The 20,953-nt window shown below is 51.5% G+C and overlaps 1 protein-coding gene across 1 annotated transcript in view; it reads left to right on the top strand.

The window, feature by feature from the left end:
• The first annotated feature begins 19,698 nt into the window (after positions 1–19,698).
• The window catches only part of MAPK4 (mitogen-activated protein kinase 4), a 142,624-nt gene continuing 141,369 nt past the window's right edge, over positions 19,699–20,953 (top strand). The window contains exon 1 of the mRNA XM_026006041.2: positions 19,699–19,871. The gene's annotated coding sequence lies outside the window, so the exon portion shown is untranslated. The remainder of the gene's footprint in view (positions 19,872–20,953) is intronic.

Genomic DNA, 20,953 nt, shown 5'->3' with positions numbered 1-20,953 from the left:
AAGGATTGGAATCAGGTCCTTCCAAGAGCAAATGGGCTGAGGATACTAGGAACAGAGCAGGTGAATGAGAGATGACAAGAAGGAGGAAACAGAACAGAAGAGAAGGCACAGAGGGTAGGAGGGTGAGGGGGAGAAATGGTGAAAATGATACATAAAAATAATAGCAAACGTATGTATGTTGGCTAGGTGACAGAGACTCTTATTAGTGCTTTTCCTGTGTGAAAGCACTTCACAAGCCTAGGAGGTAGGTAGGTGGTCAATTGTCCTCATTTGACAAATGAGAAAATCAAAACCCAGGGAAGGCTTGTCCTAAGGTCACACGGCTTGTTCACACTGCCAGTGAATAGTTTGGACTGGAGCCTGTGGATCTTGGTTCTACTCTCTGTACGTTTAGTCTTCGGGCTACTCCAGCCCTGCTGATGAGTAAGGCAGCTCTGAGAATACCACAGATGTGGAAGGAACACTCAAGTGTATGAGGTCCAGGTAAAGAAGGCCCGGGGGAGCTGACCATCAAAGAGGTTCAGTTGGTGGAAGAGCAGAGTGATGCCTCCCCTTAACCAAGGCTCGGAGCAAGTGTGTCAGAGTGGAAGGAGCATGAATTTGGACCCTGCTCTGCCTCACATGAGCTGGGTCATCTTGGACAAGTCACATAACATTTTGATCTAAGTAATAGAACCTCTTAGTGAGGAATCTGATAGGATCCTTGTTATACCGGATCCATAAAATACCAGTAGGATCCAATAGATCCTTATTATGGTCTTATATTCCTGGGCAATGCTTAGTGAGGAATCTGATAGGATCCTTATAATCCCTAATGTAGTGATTAAACAATATTGCCCTGTTGCTGCCCCTCAGGATATTTAACAGTATTTCCCAGAAAGCCTCACAAAATTGATTAATTAGGGATCAGGTTTTAGATTCCTCTCCAACCCAGAAAATTATTCTTCTCCCTAACAGAGATTTAAATCATTCATTCTATTGCTGCCACATATAGAATAATGCTGGCTGTGAAGAGAGGTAGCAGCTAACAAAGAACACAGGGACACAAATAATCCATGCTACACAGTCAGATTCACTACTTTATCATAGGCAGCCGGCTTCTCCTAGAAGGAATTGGTGGCACAGTTTTTGTAGAAACCACTTAGGAATAAGAGCTGAGCTTCTAGGGAAGTTTCCTTACATATTTTGGTGGGAAACTTACTACTGAGGGCTCAGCCTAAAGTATGAAATAGGCATCTCAATATAGGAATTGAATAGATACACATCATGTCAGACGTGGTGGAGAGCCCCAGATTGGACCCCATAGGACATGCTCTTGGCTATACTGATCAAGACTAATCAACAGTTCCTTGGGAAAAAGAGCTGGAGGGTGGTATGGAACTCATGGTCCTCTTCATAGTTGCCTCAATATAGTCACATCAAAATCTATATATCAGTCTCCCCATAAACATATGCCCCTGAAAGAGCATGATGCTCAGTCCTTTTGATGTCAGCCCTCCAGTTCAAGAAACCAGCCAGGAATGTTGTTTGTAGCTGTCTAGACTTGGTGAACCCTATTACAGTCACACTCTGTGCCTGGAGTGGATAAAATAGACAAGTGGCATCCCTTAAAAATCCTACATTGGTAAGATTTATTTATGTAATGTTATCAAATAGCACCAAAATATTCTATGCAAAATTCTTATAATAGTATTTTGTCCAGAATAGGTACTTTCTACAAGTAAGTCTCTCAAGCAGCATTATTTCTTAAGTACCCTAAGTCTACAGATACTGTATCTGGCTGGTCAGAGATTACAAAGGGAAACTGGGTAGATTAACCATAGCGAATTACACATCTTTGTAGTTAACGGTTGCTGGCTAGGGTGGTCAGAAAGGGAGAGCCCAGTGAAATCCCTGAAGGAGGACATTGTGTCAAGGAAGTGCTGTCAAAAGGCTGGGAGCTGAGGGAAAGGGAAGGATTCCGGTGAAGATAATGGGGTCTGTTCAGGATGCACATCCTGAATTCTGGCAGAGGCAGGAGGGAGAATAAAACACTACCATCCTGTGAGCTGACTGGAGATGGATGGTATTGGAGAAGCCGCTAGAACGCATGGTTGGGGACTGTGGTCAGGGTGGTCAGGTGATAAGGTGATACACGGAGAAGAGGCTTCCAGCAGGATCTCAGGAATAATCTGTGTCTTAAGTGGAATAGGAAGACAGGCTTCCTGCCAAGGCTGTGATGCACAGGAGACTGACAAACCTGTCTTTGGGAGAAAGGTGGTTGAGTCGGAGGAGGAGCAGAGCAAGGACTTCTGGAAGCCTCTGCAGTAGGATAAGAGCAGTCGTGGGCAGACACTATGTCCCTGGCTGCAGCAAAGCCCAGCATGCATTGCGACAAGGTGACATCACGGGAGGAGTCGTGTGTGTGTGTGTGTGTGTGTGTGTGCACGCGTGTGTGAGAGAGAGAGATGGATGTTCCTCTTAGACGTTCTGGGGGCAAAGCGGACATTGGGTTTTTCCACTGAAGGCCCAGTGCCCAGCCAGTAGGTTTGGCCACAGCAGCCAAGATGGAGAAACATATAGATAAGGGAGAAAAGGCAATACAAAGCCAGATCGAATGTGGTCGGTGGTGCAAGGAGGGTGAGGCCAAACAGAGCAAGTCGGGACAAGTGGCAAGGGGAGGTAGTGTGCGACCTGGATTTTGAAGGAAGGGGCAGGAAATGGGCAAAGAAAAGATCATCACTTTGCTTAATGTTCCAATTCTCTAAGCCAGAGGGTCTCAAATTTGAACATGCATTAGAATCACCAGGAGGACTCGTTAACCACGGGTTTCTGATCTCCAGCCCCAGAATGTCTGATTCAGGAGATCTGAGGTGGGGCCCCAGAGTTTGCCCTTCTGGCACGTTCCTGGTGGCAAGGTCATGGCTGGGCTGGGACTACACTCTGAGGACCACTGATGTAAAACAATGATGAGGAAATTTGAAATTTTATTTTGCAAACTTGGCACATTAGTTCCCAAAAAGACCAGAATTAGGCTTGGTCAGGGACGGGAAAAATAAAAGGTCACAAACCAATACAATGTTGGGGGAGGAAGGAGCCAAGGAACCCAAACCCCAGACGAACTGGAGAAGCAGAGGGAGGAGGACCAGAAAGGTCTGAGTCTTGGTCAGCCCGGAAGACCAGGCAGATGCGGAGGGTCTCCCTGCACGTTGGGAATTGAAGGACACTCGAGGAAGGGCCCCAAAGCCAGGCAGCTCTTCCTTTACCCTGTCAGGGGGGTCGGGGCTCCATCTGAAACAACAACAGATCCTTGGGTGCTTCCTTCTGAACATGTAATGGATTCAACCAGAGCAGATCCGTTAGAGGCCCGCTTGTGTCCAACCCCAACTCGGCCGCGCACCTGCAGGTTCCGATCGCCCCCCCCCCACACCCTCGCTGTCTGGGTCAGAGCTCCCAACTTCCGTGACAGCCCTGGGGGCTGACAGGGTTTCTACGACTTGCCCTGCTCTCCGCACAATCCACTCATCCCCCTTCAATGACAGCAGTCATTTACACATAATAGATTCTTTTAAATAGTTAACGGTCGTTAAACATTAATAGTTGTCGAATTAAGCATAGATACAGGGCACACTTTCTTGTGAGACAACCCGGTTTTAAATTATTGATTTTATGGGCACATCCATGCTGTCCAGTTTCGTGTGTAGCAGGGTGGACTTGGAAGTCACAGCTTGGCTTCCGGGCTCAGCTGTGACATTGAGAAGCTGGGGAGCCCTCACCTCTCTCAGGTTACATGATCCCTGGCCGGTGAACCAGGGATGCCTGCTTGGCTTATCTCGTAGGATCACGTGAGTGGGTGAAAAGCCCTTTTAAAGTCTAGGGAATGCTGTGGATACAATGGGCTTCTTGAGGCGGGGCCTCTCTCCATTGTTCCCTGGGTGTGAATTCTTGGCTGGTTAGCTTCTTCGACCCAGCCACTGGAGGCCAAACAGAAGATGGAGATACTCCCGCCCTGTCGTCCAGAAAGGGAATCAGCTCACTGTAAAGCCCTTCAGGAAGACAGTTAGCCTATGTGTGAGCTGAGATCAGGCTGTAGATCACTGATATCGGATGATAAAATGAATGGACTCGTAACACTTGCAACGAGGATCCTTTCAGAACGAGGCAAATTATTACCCCTCAAGAGGTTTAAATGCCATTCCAGGTAAACCATGTCTCTCTTGCATTAGAAGTGTGCAGCTGATTTTTCAGACTAAAGGACAGGACCTTATATTCATCACTATTTAGTTTTATTAAGTCCTGTCCTTTGGGAAATATACACAATGCAAGGACAAGTAAATTTAATGGTGACAGTGTGGGGACAGGACAGGCTGAACCAGGAGCTCTGAGGATGTCTCCAGAGCTCTGTCTTCAGGTGGTGACAGTATGGACGCTCTTAGGTGCCCATAGTGTCCAACACCTTGTAGACACTCAGATGCACCACTTGGTATGTAATCCTATTTCCCTTGGATCTCTGTTCCAAGGGAACGAGATCAGAGTTTCCGTGCAGATTCCATGACTGCCTCTTCCTTCCACTCAATGCCCACAGACCATGACTTCTACCATCTGAACTGACATCAAATCTGCCACCATCAAGTCTCCTGGCACGAGAGTCTCTCCTTTTCTGAGGTCCTCAGAAGTCACGACATGGGCTGATGAGTGTTACGTGTGGGCCCTTTCACGCCCGCTCCCCCCCCCCCCCCCCCCCCCCCCCCGCAGGGAGGCTCAAGGCACTCGGGCCAGCTCGTCTTCCTTCAGACTGCTCCTCAGTCAGCTCTGACCACCCAGCGCACCATGTTCGGGCCGCCCGTTGCAGTCCAAGGCTTTTTCTCTCTGGTGGGGAAAATTGCAGTGCATGAGGAAGGAGTTGGGAGTCCGTCTGCTCAATGTCATTTCCAACACATCATTTTTAGTTTCAGACATTCTTTGGAAATGATTCTGCACTGCTCCTCCCTGATACCTGTTTTATGCAAAAAATACAGAAATCATTCCGACTCTCAGAAACCGGGAGCCGGAGGAAGGCTGTCTTCAGCCCTCCTTCCATCACCTCCATCAGCTCCCACTCTGCCCCACTGGTGCCACTCCTTCTGGTGTCATGTCTCTGCAGGTTTTTTCTCCCACGTTTGGGGATCCTGCCCGACACACACTGAAGCTGAGAGGCACGGTAGGAAGCAGCCATTCTCTTTGGCATTATAATGTCCAGGAGGTAAGCTGGCAGGAGGTTAACATCCACCAGATGAAAGATGTGATCCTGTACCCACACCTCTCCAGACGTTAGGACCTGCTGAGGGTCTGGCACCTTCCCTCCCCTCCTCACCTCTCACACTGTCGGGTCGCCCCTAGCAGTGAGGCTGGGTAAAGGGAATGAGGGACAGCTGATGCTGGCAGCCTCCTCCTAGAAGACACGGGGCTCCCGGGAGCACCGGGATGGATGGAGGCTGTGGGAGGAACACAGGAATTAAAAATAACTCAGAGGCTATAGGAAAGGAGCTAAGAGAGAAAGAGGACTCCAGAACCAGATGTTTCTTTCCCCCCTGGCCATCAGGAGCACCTGAGAGTCTGGAGAAAAGACACTGAATTGATCAACAGTCTGGGCGGTCAGGTTGAACAGATTGGATAATTCCCTCCATAGATTCCACGGTTCTGGGAGAGTGCGTGTTGTAACCGGACCTGCAATGAGGAGTGGGTATGCCTGACTGGTTCAGAATAGGGCTCCTTGGTGGTGGGAGCACCATCTCGATTCCAATCACCCACCCCACTCCTACGGTGAGGAGAATATTAGCCGGCAGCACACGGGGCCGCATTCTCTCTCCAACAGGTTGTCAGTTCATGATGGGGCCAGCTGATTAGTACGGCGCCGTCTCTGACACCTGACTGCATTCTATTATATGAGTTTATAAATACGCGTGGACTTTCTGCAGTACGCATGGCGCTGTGATTGGTGCCAGGGCTACAGCACTGAACACGACGGTACCTGCCCTTGTAGGTCTCACACTTTAGTCGGGGAGTCAGACATTGAGCAATTGATCCCAGAAGTTATAAGAATCCTATGGACCATAAAAGAGGGGCCCTGGCACTTAATCTACACGTGGGAACTTACCCAAGCCTGGCAGGGCCAGGAAGATTTTCCTTTAGGAAGTGACCTCTCTTTTAAAAAAAAAAAATTAATTTATTCTAGAAAGTAGGGGGAGGCGCAGAAGGAGATGGAGGGAGAGAATCCCAAGCAGACTTCCTACTGAGCTCAGAGCCTGACGCAGTCCTTGGTCCTACGACCCTGAGATGGTGACCTGAGCTGAAATTGAGTCAGATGCTCAACTAACTGAGCCACACAGCCACCCCCGGGAAGTGATCTTTCATCTAAGCTTCGAAAATTACTAGGACTGGGTAAGCGCAGAGAGGAGAGAACATAGAGTGTTCTAGCAAAATGAGCATGTAGATGACTGCCCTGAAGTAGAAACAGAAAACGTTGTTTCTGTGCTGGGAGTGTAGTGACTCAGTGGGGAGGCTGGAGAGTTGGGCAGAGGCCAGGTCATACAGGGCCTTGCAGACATTTCAATGCTTGTGAATTTTATTCTAAGAGAATAAATGTGAAGCCAATTAAAGACTTTAAATGGGGGAGAGAAATAATTGAATTTTCATTTTATTTTTATTATTGAAGATTTTATTCATTCATGAGAGAGACAGTAAGGGAGGGGCAGAAGGCGGGGGACAAGCAGATGCCCCACTGAGCGGGGGGCCTCATGCAGATCCTCCATCCTGCCACCCCAAGATCATGACCTGAGCAAAGAGTAGGATGCTCAGCCAACTAAGCAACCCAGGCGTTCCTAGATTTGCATTTTAAAAATGCAAATGAAGAGTGGCAAATAGCCTGAAAGGGGTCAAGAGAGCATGAGGAGAGACCATCTGGTTCTGTTGTCACAGGAATGGGGGTCGCCGCAGTGTTGATACAGAGAAGAGAGTAGATTCAAAAGGCAGGTAGGAGTTAAGTATCCAGACACAGGGATTAACTGGAGTGGGTGTAAGGAGATGTCCAGAATGGCATAAGAGGCCCTCGCAAATGCTTCTGAACAAGAAGTCAGGGGGGGTGTTTTGGAAATACTGCATTTGGGAGATTGTGAAAACCACATACTTCCTGTGACAATCTGAAGCTACTGTCAGGGCCCAAGGTGAATGCCACCCAGAAATAGGCCCCTGCTTAGAGACCAGCCTATATGGTGATCCTGGAAGACCTGGGGTTCCTGAGATGTGTGTCTAAGAGCAAAAGAGGGATTTCTGGAAGGGTTGGGAAATGAGCAAAGCCCTGGCATGCTGCTTAAAACTCCATTTTGTAATGAGTCTTTGTTTTTGAGATAAAAATCATGATTTCAGAGTCTACAATATAGTGTTTTCCAGTATAGACCCAAGACTGTGCCATCACCACTAATTCCAGAACATTCCATCATCCCTAAAAGAAACCCTGTACCCATTAAGCAGTCACTCCTTATTTCCTTTTCTCCCATGTTTGTTTGCTTGCTTCAGAATTTTTGTTGAAAACTAGACGTTTTGAATGTTATAATGTCCTGGAAATCAGATTCCCTTCCCTCCTCGGGGTTTGTTATTGATACTTGTGGTTGCTGTTTGTTTAGCCACTTTTCTGAACTGTGCTTAAAAATAGATATTCTTGGGGATCCCTGGGTGGCTCAGTGGTTTAGTACCTGCCTTTAGCCCAGGGCATGATCCTGGAGACCTGGGATCGAGTCCCGTATCAGGCTCCCTGCATGGAGCCTGCTTCTCCCTCTGCCTGTGTCTCTGCCTCTCTCTCTCTCTCTCTCTCTCTCTCTCTGATAAATAAATAAAGTCTTTTAAAAAAATAGATATTCTCTGTTGTGTGTGGCCACCGAAGGCTCTGTTTGACTAACAGGCCAGCTAGTAATTTGATCCAGATTTCCTGAAGTGCCTGGAACCAAATACAGAACACTGCCCATGTCGTTACTGATGAGGGTGTGTGTTGGCGCGTGCCTTCAACACTCCGCCGAGCAGTTTGCAGCTCTGCCTTAGCCTTTACTTCCTGCTCACACAGAGTCTGAAGGTCAGCCAGAGGTGAGAGCTCAGGTCTTCTCAGGTCTTCTCTGAGCATACACCATACATGGGCATGTGCATGGTCTTCTAGATTCCTGCGAATATGTGGGCGCTCTTCAAAGTCCTTGTTCCTAAAGTATCTCACTCCTATCCCTTCCTCTTGAGCTTTTCAGTATGTCTGTTGTGTGCCTCAAGTGTTTCTGACAAATGCCCCTCAGGTCGCCACTGTTCCACTCTGGTTGAGGCAACACAAAAGAAGCCCCTTGTGCAGGTTCTTCAGGAAGGCACCAGACAAGTTGAATCAATCAGCCACAATTCTTTGAGAACAGGATCTGCTCTGTTTCCTCTGGCCCCAGGAACCCACATGGACCATGACATGGGCTCCATCTTCAAGACTGTTGCTGGTCCAGGGAGGCGGGGATGGGGCCAGGAGAAGCTAAATGCCACAAAGCTTTACTCCTGAGAATTGGTCTCCTTTTTCTTGATTAAACATTCATCTGGTTGCTGTGAATCTTGGACTAGCTTCCAGTGTTCCAATAAAATTGATTTTGACAGCTTTTGCCAGTTTGCTCACTGTTTTTGTAGAGGCATGGTCTCTTGGAGTTCCTCCCCACCCCACCCCCACTTCACAAGCATCTTAACACTGTCTTTGCCTGAAAGGATCACAGGTTCTGCGTGTCTGCAGTTTATGGGGGTTGATGAGAAACAGAGATTCAGGCCTGGGGTGTGACCAGGGTACCATGGTGGTAGAGCTCCTGGGTGAGGTGGTACATCTTCCTGGGTGAAGGAGGTGAAAATAGAGGTGACTTTGTGTACTTCCCTCTCTCCTCTTTCACGTTGTCTACCTTAGTAAATGACGACTCTGGGCTAGGCACTATTCAGGGGACAAAAGAAAGAGCAACGTACATCTGCACCCATGACAAATGTTTAATTCTGCTGATCAGGTGGCACTTAGTATCCTTAAGCAGTTCTGGAATTAACCCAGGGAAGTGGGGATAGGTTGCTGGAACAGGATTAACATCAGGACTTGTAGGGATTTCTTCAGGATGTGCAAGGACTAGACTTGCACTGTGTATTATGGGAGATACTAGCCACGTGTGGCTTTTTAAATTTAAACTTTGAACAGTGAAAATGAAATAAAATCTAAAACTTAGTTTTCCAGTCATTCTAGCCACATTTCAAGTGCTCAGTTAACTACCTTCAATGCGCGGCTGCTGTATGGACAGCAGAGGGTCCCCTGGGCAGTGCCAGGCTGGGGTGTGCAAGACCAACCTACAATGTTCTTTACTGCTTTTGAGAGACTTAAAACTTCTCTAACCAAATCATATACTGAAGAAGAAAGGGCTACTGGCATCACATGCATGCTCACTGGGATCGAGGTTATGTCTTCACCCCTTAGTGACATGGCCCCCACCAAGGTCTTCCTCAGGTTTTCCCTGAGAGATGGAAGTGCCACCTGGGAAAGGGTGCAGGTCAGGTGTGGAAGGGGAGGGATCACTCTGGGTCTTCCAGGAGGCCGTCCTCACATTTGTCCCCCTGCATCTCATAAATTCATGGCCAAGCTGTGGAGAGAGAGGCTCATACATGGGGGTAAAATGAAGACAAGCCTTTTCACTCGCATCGTGGTAATATCCTGGAATACGAAACAGTGAGAACCTGCATCTTAGCAACCTCGAGTCTTCCAGTCAATTAAGATGGTGTGTCTCTCCGTTTATTTGGCAATATTCTGTAATTTTAGTGTAAAGGCACAGAAATCATTTGTTAGGCTTATTCCTGTTCTCTGTTTTTCTATGATATTGTACCTGGTAGGACTTAGCCAGTTTTTCCTCCAGCTCTTTGTGGCTGCTGTCTGGAAATATAACTGAGTATTCCTATGAATCTTGTCTTCTGCAAGCTTCATAACTAACTCCTCCTGTTTCTCGCAGGTTTTACAGATGCTTTGGGATCCTCCATCTACACAATCGTACGTGTTGATCAAAAAAATGCCTTTTGCTTCTGGTCATGTCTCTGATACTAAAACAGGGAGTTACTGTTTCTATAAGATTATTCTTGGAAACGGAGAAGCTCTACCCTATTCTGCACCTCATTCTTTTTTATTATTATTATTTAATAAACACATCTTGAAAATATTTCCTTGATAGTCTATAGAACTTCTTCTATTTCCTTTTTTAAAGTTTTGTGCTTCTCCATTGGAAAGACGTATCACAGCTGATTTAGCTAATGCCTCCTGAGAGGTCGTGTTGTTTCCGACCTTTCACTATCACACGCTTGGCTGCAGCGAGCACCTCTGAGAACCACAGTCTCTCGTGCGCAGAAGATGGAGGTAAGTTCCTAGAAGTGGAATTACTGGGGCAAAGCATATACGCAGGTGTGACTTTGGTGGATATTGCCTTGTCTTCTTCCGCAGCTGGTACCAATTCGCTTCCTTGCAGCCCTGCCAGGGGGGCCCGTCAGACGCTTGGGCGATGTGAGAGGTGGTATCTCGGCATTGGCTGCTCCTAGTCCACAGCCCCGGGGCCAGGCTGGCCTCTTGGGGGCTCGGGGCTCCCGTCTGCCCACTGCCGCAGGGATGCCCTGCTTCCCACCTCTCGGACTGCCTGAGGGGGTTCGCCGCCGCCCTGAGCTCTGGGACCTGCCGGGTCCTGGTTTACTTACCTCCCACTTCCCCAAACTTTGCAATCGGTTGCCAAGAAAGAGGTGGGGTGGGGTGGAGGAGAAAGATGCCTGCATTCATGAAGGGCTAAATAGAACCCACCTGAAATCTCCTCTGGGCCAGAAGAACAATGGAACAGCCCTGTTATTGCCCAAAGGAGATCAGATGTAAGCGGTAAACTGAGGACCAAGGACCTGTCCCAAACAGAGGCCTATTAAACTATCTCTGAGGGGCACCTGGGTGGCCTAGTGGCTGAGTGTCTGCCTTCAGCTCAGGGTGTGACCCCCGGGGTCCCAGGATCGAGTCCCGCATCGGTCTCCCTGCATGGAGCCTGCTTTACCCTCTGCCTATGTCTCTGCCTCTCTCTGTGTATTTCTCAGGAATATATAAATAAAATCTTAAAAAAGGAAAAAAAAAAACTCTCAGAAAAAAAAAAAGAATTAGTGGCACCCCAATCAACCTCTCCCCCGGGACATCACCCATTTCCCCAACACTGGGAGCTCCCCAGCAGGACTTCCAGGGAAAGCCCTCAATTCCTGTCAACCTGCAGTTGTTTTCCACTCTGCTGCGTTTGCAGGAACAAAGTCCCTGAGAGAATTTCCTCACATCTCTGATTTCCCTGCTGCCTACTCACCCCCCTCCTGGAAAGCACCGATCTGGTGCCTGTGAGCCCCTTCCCACCCCCAGTTTCCCGCCCACTGTAGTTCGAGTGGCATTTACCATCCCTGCTGCTCCGACACAGCTGGGGCTCCCGGGGCTGCCTCAGTGGGAGCTCTGGTGGGGTCTAGGGGTGTGATGCGGCCCAGAGGTGGGTCTGGTGGGGTCTGCAGGGCCCAGAGATGGGTCTGGTGGGGTCTGCGGGGCCCAGAGGCGGGTCTGGTGGGGTCTGCAGGCCTAGAAACAAGTCTGGTTGGGGTCTGCAGGCCCAGTGCGGGCCCAGAGGTGGGTCTGGTGGGGTCCCTGGGCCCCTGAGGCAGGTGTGGTGCTGCCCCACGCCCCACTCGTGGGAAGGCACAGCACTGGCCTCAGCTGCATTTCAGGCCCCTTTCATGGAGCAATGGAGACCGGAGTTACCCCCGAACCTTGATCCCCACCGTGGCCCTCACGAAGCCTTCACCAGAGAAGGGCTGACACTCTGCTGCCAGTACAAGCACTGCTCCTTCCTGCCTCCTTGCCTTTACTCCTGCTGCTCCTCCCACCCTCATCACCCCCCCCCCACACACACACAAGCCCCAACCTGGAGCATTCCTCTTCAGACAGGTCAATTCTGTGCTTCCTTGAAGCTCAAGATCTGCTTTAAATCCTGAACGAAAGCCTCCCCTGAGCTCTAGTCCCAAGTCGTCATCCCCTCTTTCACCTTCCAATTGTTTTGGGGCCTCACTGGTCACCTGCCTCCTACTCCCTTGTGACCTCCTCATTCTGCTGCGAACAGTATAGCTTCTCCCTTCTGGGAGTGAAAGCCATGAAAGGAACAGCACTGTATTGTTTTTATTCTTGTGGCCACACTATGCTCTGGGCCGGGGAAGGTCCCGTGAACATCATGTGAGCCCAGGAGCAACTAATTCCTGCTCCTCTTAAGACCTGATGGCTATCAGGGCCTGGGGGGCTCCTGAGCGGCTGCCTTCTGCTCAGGTCCTGGCCCTGGGGTCCTGGGATGAGGCCCATGTCAGACTTCCTGCTCAGGGAGAGCCTGCTACACCCTCTCCCTCTGCAGCTCCCCTGCTTGTGCTCTCTATCTCTGTCAAATAAATAAATATAAAAATCTTAAAAAAAAAAAAAAAAAACAAACCAAAAAACCAAAACTTGATGACTACTGCAGGGAACACATGTTAATTTTGACTCCGAGTGAGGCTTGTCTGCGTCGTTCGCTCCCCGATGGGCCCGGGCCTTCCCTGGCTCACTCAGGTCCAGCCAGCACTTGCCACCTGCCTCTGCTCTTTCATTAAATGCCCCCAGGCCGCGGCCACTGCCCCCAGCAGCTGCACTGAGCTCCGTGGTCCAGGCCGGCTCGCTGCTTGTCCTCCGGGAACTGCTGGGACCGGGCTGCCATGGGGCGGGCTCCTCTCCAGCACTTGCCCGTCTGGGGTGACAGCTGTGGCTGTCACCACCCTTGAGCTCATGGTATCGCTATGACAGCATAGGATCTGAGCAGTGATTTCAACAAATATTTTGAGGGCCTTCCGCTTAACTGTGGCCAGAGATAGTCCCTCTGAGGGTTTCCACTTGCCACCTCCCTTTCCTTTGTACGAGACAATCACCTAGTCTTTCTTCAGGCCTACAGCAGGGATTTTGGGGGACCAAATAAGAGATTTCCATTCTAAGTGGTAATCTTGGGGCACGCTGTTTGCTGAAATAAATTGGAAGCAGTTACTCAGGTTTTAGGCTCAGCTCTTTTCCCTGAGGATTTTCTCAGTGGCTTGGCATCAAGAAGAGTGAAATAGGACACAACATCCATTTTAGACTTTGGCTCCGGTAGAGTGGTAATAATTAACAGTGACTTACATTTATATGGCTTCTCATTGTTTATGAAGTGTTTGCATATTAATACCTTCATTTGACCCCATAACCACCACGTGGGAAGGTCTGCCCTAGGAGGAAGCAAGGACTTCCATCCAGGCTTGGGCGCCAGGCTCCTTCCCCAAACCGTGTTCCCCGCGTGCCCCTCTAGGAGATTCAGATTTAAATATAGGATGGCTGACAGCCTAATAAGTGCATTCCTTGTTTGTTCTTAACGAGAGCCAGACATTGCTCTAAAATGAAATCTCTCCAGAGAAAAAGAACTTTGGTCACTGGCCTTGAGTCTTGAGGGCATCATAAGGCCCCAGTAACCCAACCTGAGGCATTAGAGCCTGAACCTGAGGGGGCAGCGGGGAGGTGGGCGGACAGGGGCCACACGCACCTCTCCAGGTGTGATGGAGTGCTGCCTCCTACGTTCTGTGCTGTGCGCACAGTGGGAGACTAGGCTCCTCCGTGGCCGGCTGTCATGATCCCTCCAGATGGGCACCAGGAAGAGCCACCTGGGTACCCCTTGCAGGAGGGGCTTGCCTCTCCTCCTGTCGATCTGATATCATATAATGTGCTCTGGGTACATGGGTATTGTCCATCTGCTGTGTATTGTTTTCCGTCCTCATAAAGGTTCTGACTTGCGTCTTGCCCTGAGGGGTGTTTGCTGTCTCCTACCCGTGTCTCCTGGCCGCAGGGGCTCTGGGCCGTGTTGGGAGGCCTTGGCCCTTCCCACTGGGCTACATTACTCAGATGCCTCTTCCTATCTTTGCAGATATGGGACCTGCAGCCCTAGAAGGGATAAAACAAAAGAAATAGCTTGGTTTTTTAACCAATCCATTATGAATATCCCTCCATCCTATTAAAAAAATTCCTTCAAGACCTCCTATATATTAGCTGGAGGAATATTCCATAATGGAGACAGATCATAATTTATTTATGAGAGAGAGTTGCTGGAGTTGGTGGTTTCAGGTTGTGCCCTCAACCCTGTGCCCCCTGGACTTGCTTCCCTGGGAACCTTGAGCGCAGGCTCTCCTCCTAACCCCAATGTAGTGATGCCTTCACATCTTGGGTCTCCAGCCACAGCCAGCCTCCCCCGGACTTTCTCCTTAGACTCCTCAGGCAGCAGCTCCCCCACACACGCACTCAGAGCCTTCCCCCTGAAACCCACCTTCCCATCCGTGATGGCCTCTCCCAAACTTGTCCCAATATTAAACAGGCCAAGGGCTTTCAATCATGTTTTCATATCAGAACTCTTCTGTCTTGAATGAACTTTACATAGAAAGATGTCCCATAAAACCACTTGCTTGCCTTGTGGTCCTGCTCTTCCTTCACTGAGGAGGTGGGTGTCAGGCCCGGCCCCTGGGGGAATGTTCAGGACCCTGAGAAGCAGAGCGTGTCTTGGTGCCACCCTGGGATTCCCAGAGCAGATCCCAAGATAAAAGCCCCCGTGTTACTATTTGTGAAGAAGTCCAGCACCCCCCACCCCCCAGAAGGGACTGCAGTCCTGCCAGGGAGCAGGTGCAAGAAGCAAAGAGGGAAAAAATAAGCACTTTCGAGATCTGGTGCGACTGATGGCCTGGTCTTGCTGGATCCTCTTGAGTGGCCACGTGAGCTTCTGCATTCTGGAGGAGGTGAACAACCCCACCCCACGTATTACTACGTCACCGGGGCCTTAACTCCCCTGTTCATTTAGGGCCCTCCTGGGTCTTGCAGCATCTCAGAGCTCAGAGGCAACGGGGAACGCCCATGGCAGGAAGCGAGAGGTGCAAAGCATGACCAGGTGAGGCACTACCCTAGGCCCTGCCTGCAGAGTCCCTGGGTAGAGCCAGACACCGGGAGGATTGAGGGGATTGAGCTCAGCTCACGGCTCCTCTATCTTATAGGACATCATCCCTCGGGCCTCTTGGCTGCTCCTCCCTCTTGACAACTTAAGGAAGCATAATCAGAACTCTGACCCTTCTCAACTGAATTTCCTGAGTGGCTTCAGCGCCAACTTCATCCATCATAGACTCTGTGCACATCTTAATCAGAACATTATTATGATGATGATTTTTTGTCAGCCAGGTTCCTTCATAGCTGGGGGCCGGGGCAGCCCTGTGAAAGCTAAGTGGAAGTCTATTATTACCCACTGCATCTGCCAATAATAGGCAGGGGCTGTCCACAGGTTGGGCCAGAATTGGATCACGGCCATCCTGATTGAATAAAATACCAGTAATAACTGTAAACCAAGACAGATGCACCAAAACTTAGAAGAGCGCTTTATAATTTCACATGGTTTTTAATATTCCAAAGCTCCTCACATCCCTTTCTGTAATCGACAGGGTATAAATCGGGAATAACTATAGTAATCATAAATAGATTTTCTTCTGGAAAACAAAACCCATAGTGGGAAACAGATAGGTGCAATTCATAAATCCACTATGGGTTTTTTCCCAAACCCACCAAGCAAGTCAATTCTCAGTGGACTCTGACTGGTTTCTCTACAATTTAATAATTCAGTTCCAACACTATCTAGAGATAGTATCAGGAGCCACAGGTTAAAGGCTTAGTCACACAACACTGTACCCCCATGCTCACTTCAGATTTCCATGCCCCCCACCCCCGCCCCAGGTTCAATTAATTTGCTAGACTGGCTCACAGAATTCCAAGAAACATTTATTTATGTCTAGCAGTTTATTGCAAAAGATATAGCGTTGATTTGGGCCCAGGTCCTGATCTCAGGGTGGTGAGATCCAGCCCTGTGCCAGGCTCTGTGGGGAGTCTGCTTCTCTCCCTCTGCTCCTACCCCCTCCCAACTTACATGCACTCACGCTTTCTCTAAAATAAATAAATCAATCTTTAAAAAATACTAAAAATACTAGAAAGGTCACAGATGAACAGATGAAGCGATCCATAGAGCTAGGTCCAGAAGGTCCCAACGCAGGTGCTTCTGTCCCCAGGGAACTGGTGTTCCTCAACCCCCTGGCAAATGGATGTGTTCTCTAACCTGGCACCTGATCTAATCCTGCTGTTCCAGCATATTTATAGAGTTTAATCTTTCCAGAGGTTGGCACGTGGGGCTGAAAGTTCCAAACCTCTAACCTACTAGGGTTTTTCTAGTGGATGACCAGCTCCCATCCTGAGGCTACAGGTGGGGCCCACTCTAAGTCATCTTATTAGGGCATCCTTATGAATGACAAAAGACACTCCAATCACTCAGGAAATTCCAAGGGGTTGAGGAGTTCTGTGCCAGGAACTGAGGGGCAAAGAGCAGATGTATTTCTTATTATATCACAATATATAAGTCCTATTTGTAGTTCTTTTTTTTTTTTTAAGATTTTATTTATTTATTCCTGAGAGATGCAGAGAGAGAGGCAGAGACACAGGCAGAGGGAGAAGCAGGCTCGATTTGGGGACCCTGGGGCCATAACCTGAGCCAAAGGCAGATGCTCCACCGTAGAGCCACCCTGGTGCCCCCCCCTATTTGTAGTCCTAGGGAGAAAGATGGTCATTTGTTACCTCATTTTAGATCCCAGCCTTTCCTGAGAAGGTTACTCTGCTGTCTTAGTCAATCCCAGCTGCTTTAACAGAATAGCAGAGACTGAGTGGCTTATAAACCACGAAACTTCTCTCAGTCCTGGAGGCTAGGAAGTCCAAGATCAAGGTGGTGGCAGATCTGGTATCTGGTGAGGGCCTACCCGTACCTCCTGGTTCAAAGATGCTTGTCTTCCCACTGTGTCCTCACGTGGCAGAAGGGGTGAAGGGAGTTCTGTGCCGTCTCTTTTATCAAGACAGTAAGTAATCCCATTCCTGAGGGCTCCACTGTCCTGATTTCCTTACCTCCCCAAGGCCCCATCTCCAAACACTAACACTTTGTAGGGATTAAGTTTCAACGACCAGTGGGGGAAATATACAATCTTCCATCTACGGAAACACTATCTCAAAAACGTCATATCTAAACGCCCTAAAGCAGGTGGCAGGGCATTTCCTGCTCCATGCAGCCGCTCCCCACTCCTGTGTCCTCCAGGATCACTGTGCACAGCATCAGAACCTGTGACTCCGTCAGCCCCGGTGGCGCAGCAGTTTGGCGCCGCCTACAGCCTGGGGTGTGATCCTGGAGACCGGGATCGGGTCCCACATCGGGCTCCCTGCGTGGAGCCTGCTTCTCCCTCTCCCTCTGCCTGTGTCTCTGCCTCTCTCTCTGTGTCAATAAATAAATGAAATCTTAAAAAGGAAAAAAAAAAAAAAGAACCTGTGACCGTCACTGAGGTATAGTTTACAGGTATGTAGTCATGGTACATTTCCCCCTGGAAAACAGAAGTTCTAAAACAACCTGGAAACCTTGCCACCCTGTGGGTTCTGTGTGGTTATTTTCTACTTACCCCATCTAGGCCAGCTGTTTCTTTGGCAGTCTTCTGGTTGGGGTAAAAATAAGGAAAAAACCGTTTCCTAACAACAGCATCCATAGGAGAAGAACCCATGTGATGCTGATAAGACGGAAGGGGCCAGGATAAAATATCCCAGTTCCTATTCATTCTACTGGCATTGTGTGGTAATGGACTCTGATATTAAAATGCATATTTCACACCCTCATCCCACAATTTGGAGGACAGCCATTCACTATGCATGAGCCATTCACTCATGCTCATCACACGGAGAAAATTACATTTTCCCAGTTGCCAAATGGAAGAGATAAATTATCTCACGTGGACATGCACATTGCTCCCAAGAGCAGTTTCACAGACCCAAGACACTGATCTAAAACACCCAGGAGGGAGACTGGGAGCTTTGGTGGTGCTGTTCTGAGTCAGTCTCTTTATTCAGACCTACCGGATTCTCAGCTCAGTGGGTGTGCTGTGGCAGGACATTTTTGTTTCTGGCTTTTTTTGACAAAACGAGAATCCTTGGGGCCTCTTGTTCCCTCTTTCTAGAAAAGATGTTATAAAAATGAATAAATTAACAGAGTATTTCATATTTATGCATACCCACTGAATTGATAATACTTATTTGTAATGAAAATTAAAGAAGCAAATGTTAAAATGTTCTCTTTGGGAAAGATACACAGGAAAGTCTTACCACAGATGCACACACATTTGCTTGTCACACACTTTCTCCTTATCCTTACCTGTTCTTATAGGTTAATGAAGGTTCAGATAACCGCTGTCTTTAAGTCAATATGTAACCTTAACCTATTACCTGCACACATACAATAAGTAGCATTTCTATCTACATACTACTTAGAGCTGGCATTGTCACCCTTCACACGGCCATTAGTGTTCCCCCCACTTGATGCATTTCCCTACATGATCCCACAATTTAAAATCTTTATGTTTTGCGCACGTTACAATCAGCACAGTTGCATGAATATTACACACCTGGAATGGCCCCACGCCCTGGAGGCAGAAATGGGGTGTGAAGCAGAAGCAACCGTAGGCTACAGCTGACTCTGTGAAGCCTGGAGGTAAGATTCTTGCTCAGAATGCTTTGGGAGTTGGGAGGAGGGAGGGCCACAGGCAGCTAAAGCCGCTAGTGACCTCATTACACACTATTTGGATATTTTTCTCTGCCTAGGAAAGCGGCTCCTCAGCCATTCCACTGGGGTGAACCCATGAAGTGACGCACCTAATCCGCGTGGACCACGTTGGATTTGCTGGAAGGTGCCATCTATCTAAACTCCAGTTACAACCAGTGTTCCTGCGGGGCTGGCAGCTTCCAAAGTCAGGTTCCCCCTGCTACTCAACCCCCCCGCCCCTCGCCCTGCGAAAGAGCCGGCACAGCTCACAGCCCAGGTGGCCGGCTCTGCACCCGAGCCCGCCCCTCCCCCCCAGCGCCCCTTCCAAGGCCCCCGGGTCCTGCTCCCGCGGCCGGGCAGCGGCCCCAAACCGGCCCCGGTCGCCGCCCCCCTCCCCCCTCCCCTGTGCCCTCACCCGCCAGGGGCTGACCCGGCTGGGAGGCCGGGCTTCAGCCGGGGTTAGGGAGACCCTCCTTCCCGCAGCCCCCTCCCTCCTGGCCGGAGCCCGACAGCTCCCCTCTCCCGGGCAAAGTGAGGGCCGCCTTCCAAGGTGACGTGCACCCCGGCAGGGAGGCCAGCCCCCCGCACCCCGCACCCCGCCCCCCGCCCCCCGCCCCCCGACGGCGGCTCCCCTGCTTGCGGGCGCCGGGCCCTCAGGTGAGGTCGTCTCTGTAGGGGGCTGCGCGGGCGGCGGGGAGGCGGGAGCGGGGTGCGCGGGAGGCAGCAGGCTCCCCAGGCCGGCCCCCCACGCGCGGCTCCCCACGCTCCGCTCCCCAGGCCGGGCCCCCACGCGCGGCTCCCCACGCTCCGCTCCCCACGCGCGGCTCCCCGGCAGCCGCAGCAGGTGGGGGCCCGGCGGCCCGGGGGCGGGGCCGGCGCGGGGCGGAGCCGGCGGCGGCGGCCGCTGCGGCGAGCGCGGGGCGGTGCGGGCGGGGGCGGGGGCGGGGGCGGGGGCGGGAGCGGAGCCCGAGCGGAGCCGGAGCCGCCGCGGGAGCCGGGGCGGGAGCCGCGAGCCGGGCTGTCCGGACGCCCGCGGGAGCTTGCCGCGCGCCGGGGCTGGGACCTGCCTGGCCGAGCGCGCCGGCGCCGCGACCTCAGACAAAGGCGCCGCTTGCGCCCGGGCCGCCGCGCTCTCGGGCTCTGCTTCGGGTGAGTGGCTCCCCCTCCGCTTTCTTTCTTCTCCGGTGCCTGCTCCTCTCGGAGTTCGGGGCCCCGGAGAAGCCGAGCGGGAAGCAGGGACGCTCCTTCCCCGCTCTCTCCGCGCCCCCGCCTCACCTGGGGGAGAAAACCCCGAGCGGGAAAGCAGGCGGATGCCAAACTAGCGAGTTCGCGCGGGGGGCGCCTCCCTTGGGACCGACGGCGCCGCCCTCCGGGACCCGGTCCTCCGCCGCCCGCGCGCCGGGCTGCCCCGGATCTGCGGTCCCGATGGGAAGGTTGCAGTTGGGCATCCCCGAGGGGTGCATAGGGGAGGAGGATTTAGGGACCGGGCGCCGTTGAGGGGACCCCACCCGCGCGGGCAGTTTGGCGCGTTTGGGGGCGCCTAGGGGTGGTTCGCATGCGAGTTCAGATTCGGAGCTCGGTGGTGGGGTCTGCCCCAGTCCGCAGCATCTTCCCCTCCGGCCTCCTCCGCGCTACATTCCAGGGTCAATGTGCCGCCCGCCCCACCGATCCCGGGGCCCATCTCCGCCCCTGCGACCCAGGGCGGGGGCTCGGGGCGCCCGAGAGGGCGGGGAGGGAGGGAAGGAGCGAGCCCCGCCGCTTTCCCCGGCGCTGCAATCTGGAGCCTGGATCTGCCGGGAGGGCGGGTGGCCGCGGGCCGCGGATCGGGTTTAACCCCGCAACCCGGCCCGGGGCCGGCCCCCCAGCCTCCTCCTGGGCTGCCCTCCTTCGGAAAAGCAATCGGATTTGCTTTTGTTCTGCCCACAACTCTCCAGAATCGGAGGAGCCGGGGTGGGCGGACGCGCCGGTGGGGGGCGGGTATTGCGCGAGCTCCAGGTGCAGCCCCGAGGTGGTATGGGGGGGGGCACCGCCGCGCCGGGGTGGGGAGCGGGTCGCGGTCGCTCGCCAGCGCCCGGGGCGGGCGGTGAGTCCGCGGCTCCCGGGGAAGCGGCTGTGCGCGGCGGCCGCGCGCTGTCACGCGCCTCCCGGGCACCCTCGGAAGCGCTGCCTGGAGACGCGCATTTCCATTCACGGATCTCTGCCTGGGATTTGACTAACGTCAGCCCTGCCCG

Source organism: Vulpes vulpes, chromosome 13 (genome assembly GCF_048418805.1).
Source record: "Vulpes vulpes isolate BD-2025 chromosome 13, VulVul3, whole genome shotgun sequence".
Taxonomy (NCBI): Eukaryota; Metazoa; Chordata; class Mammalia; order Carnivora; family Canidae; genus Vulpes; species Vulpes vulpes.
This window is presented reverse-complemented; position numbering and strand designations above follow the sequence as displayed.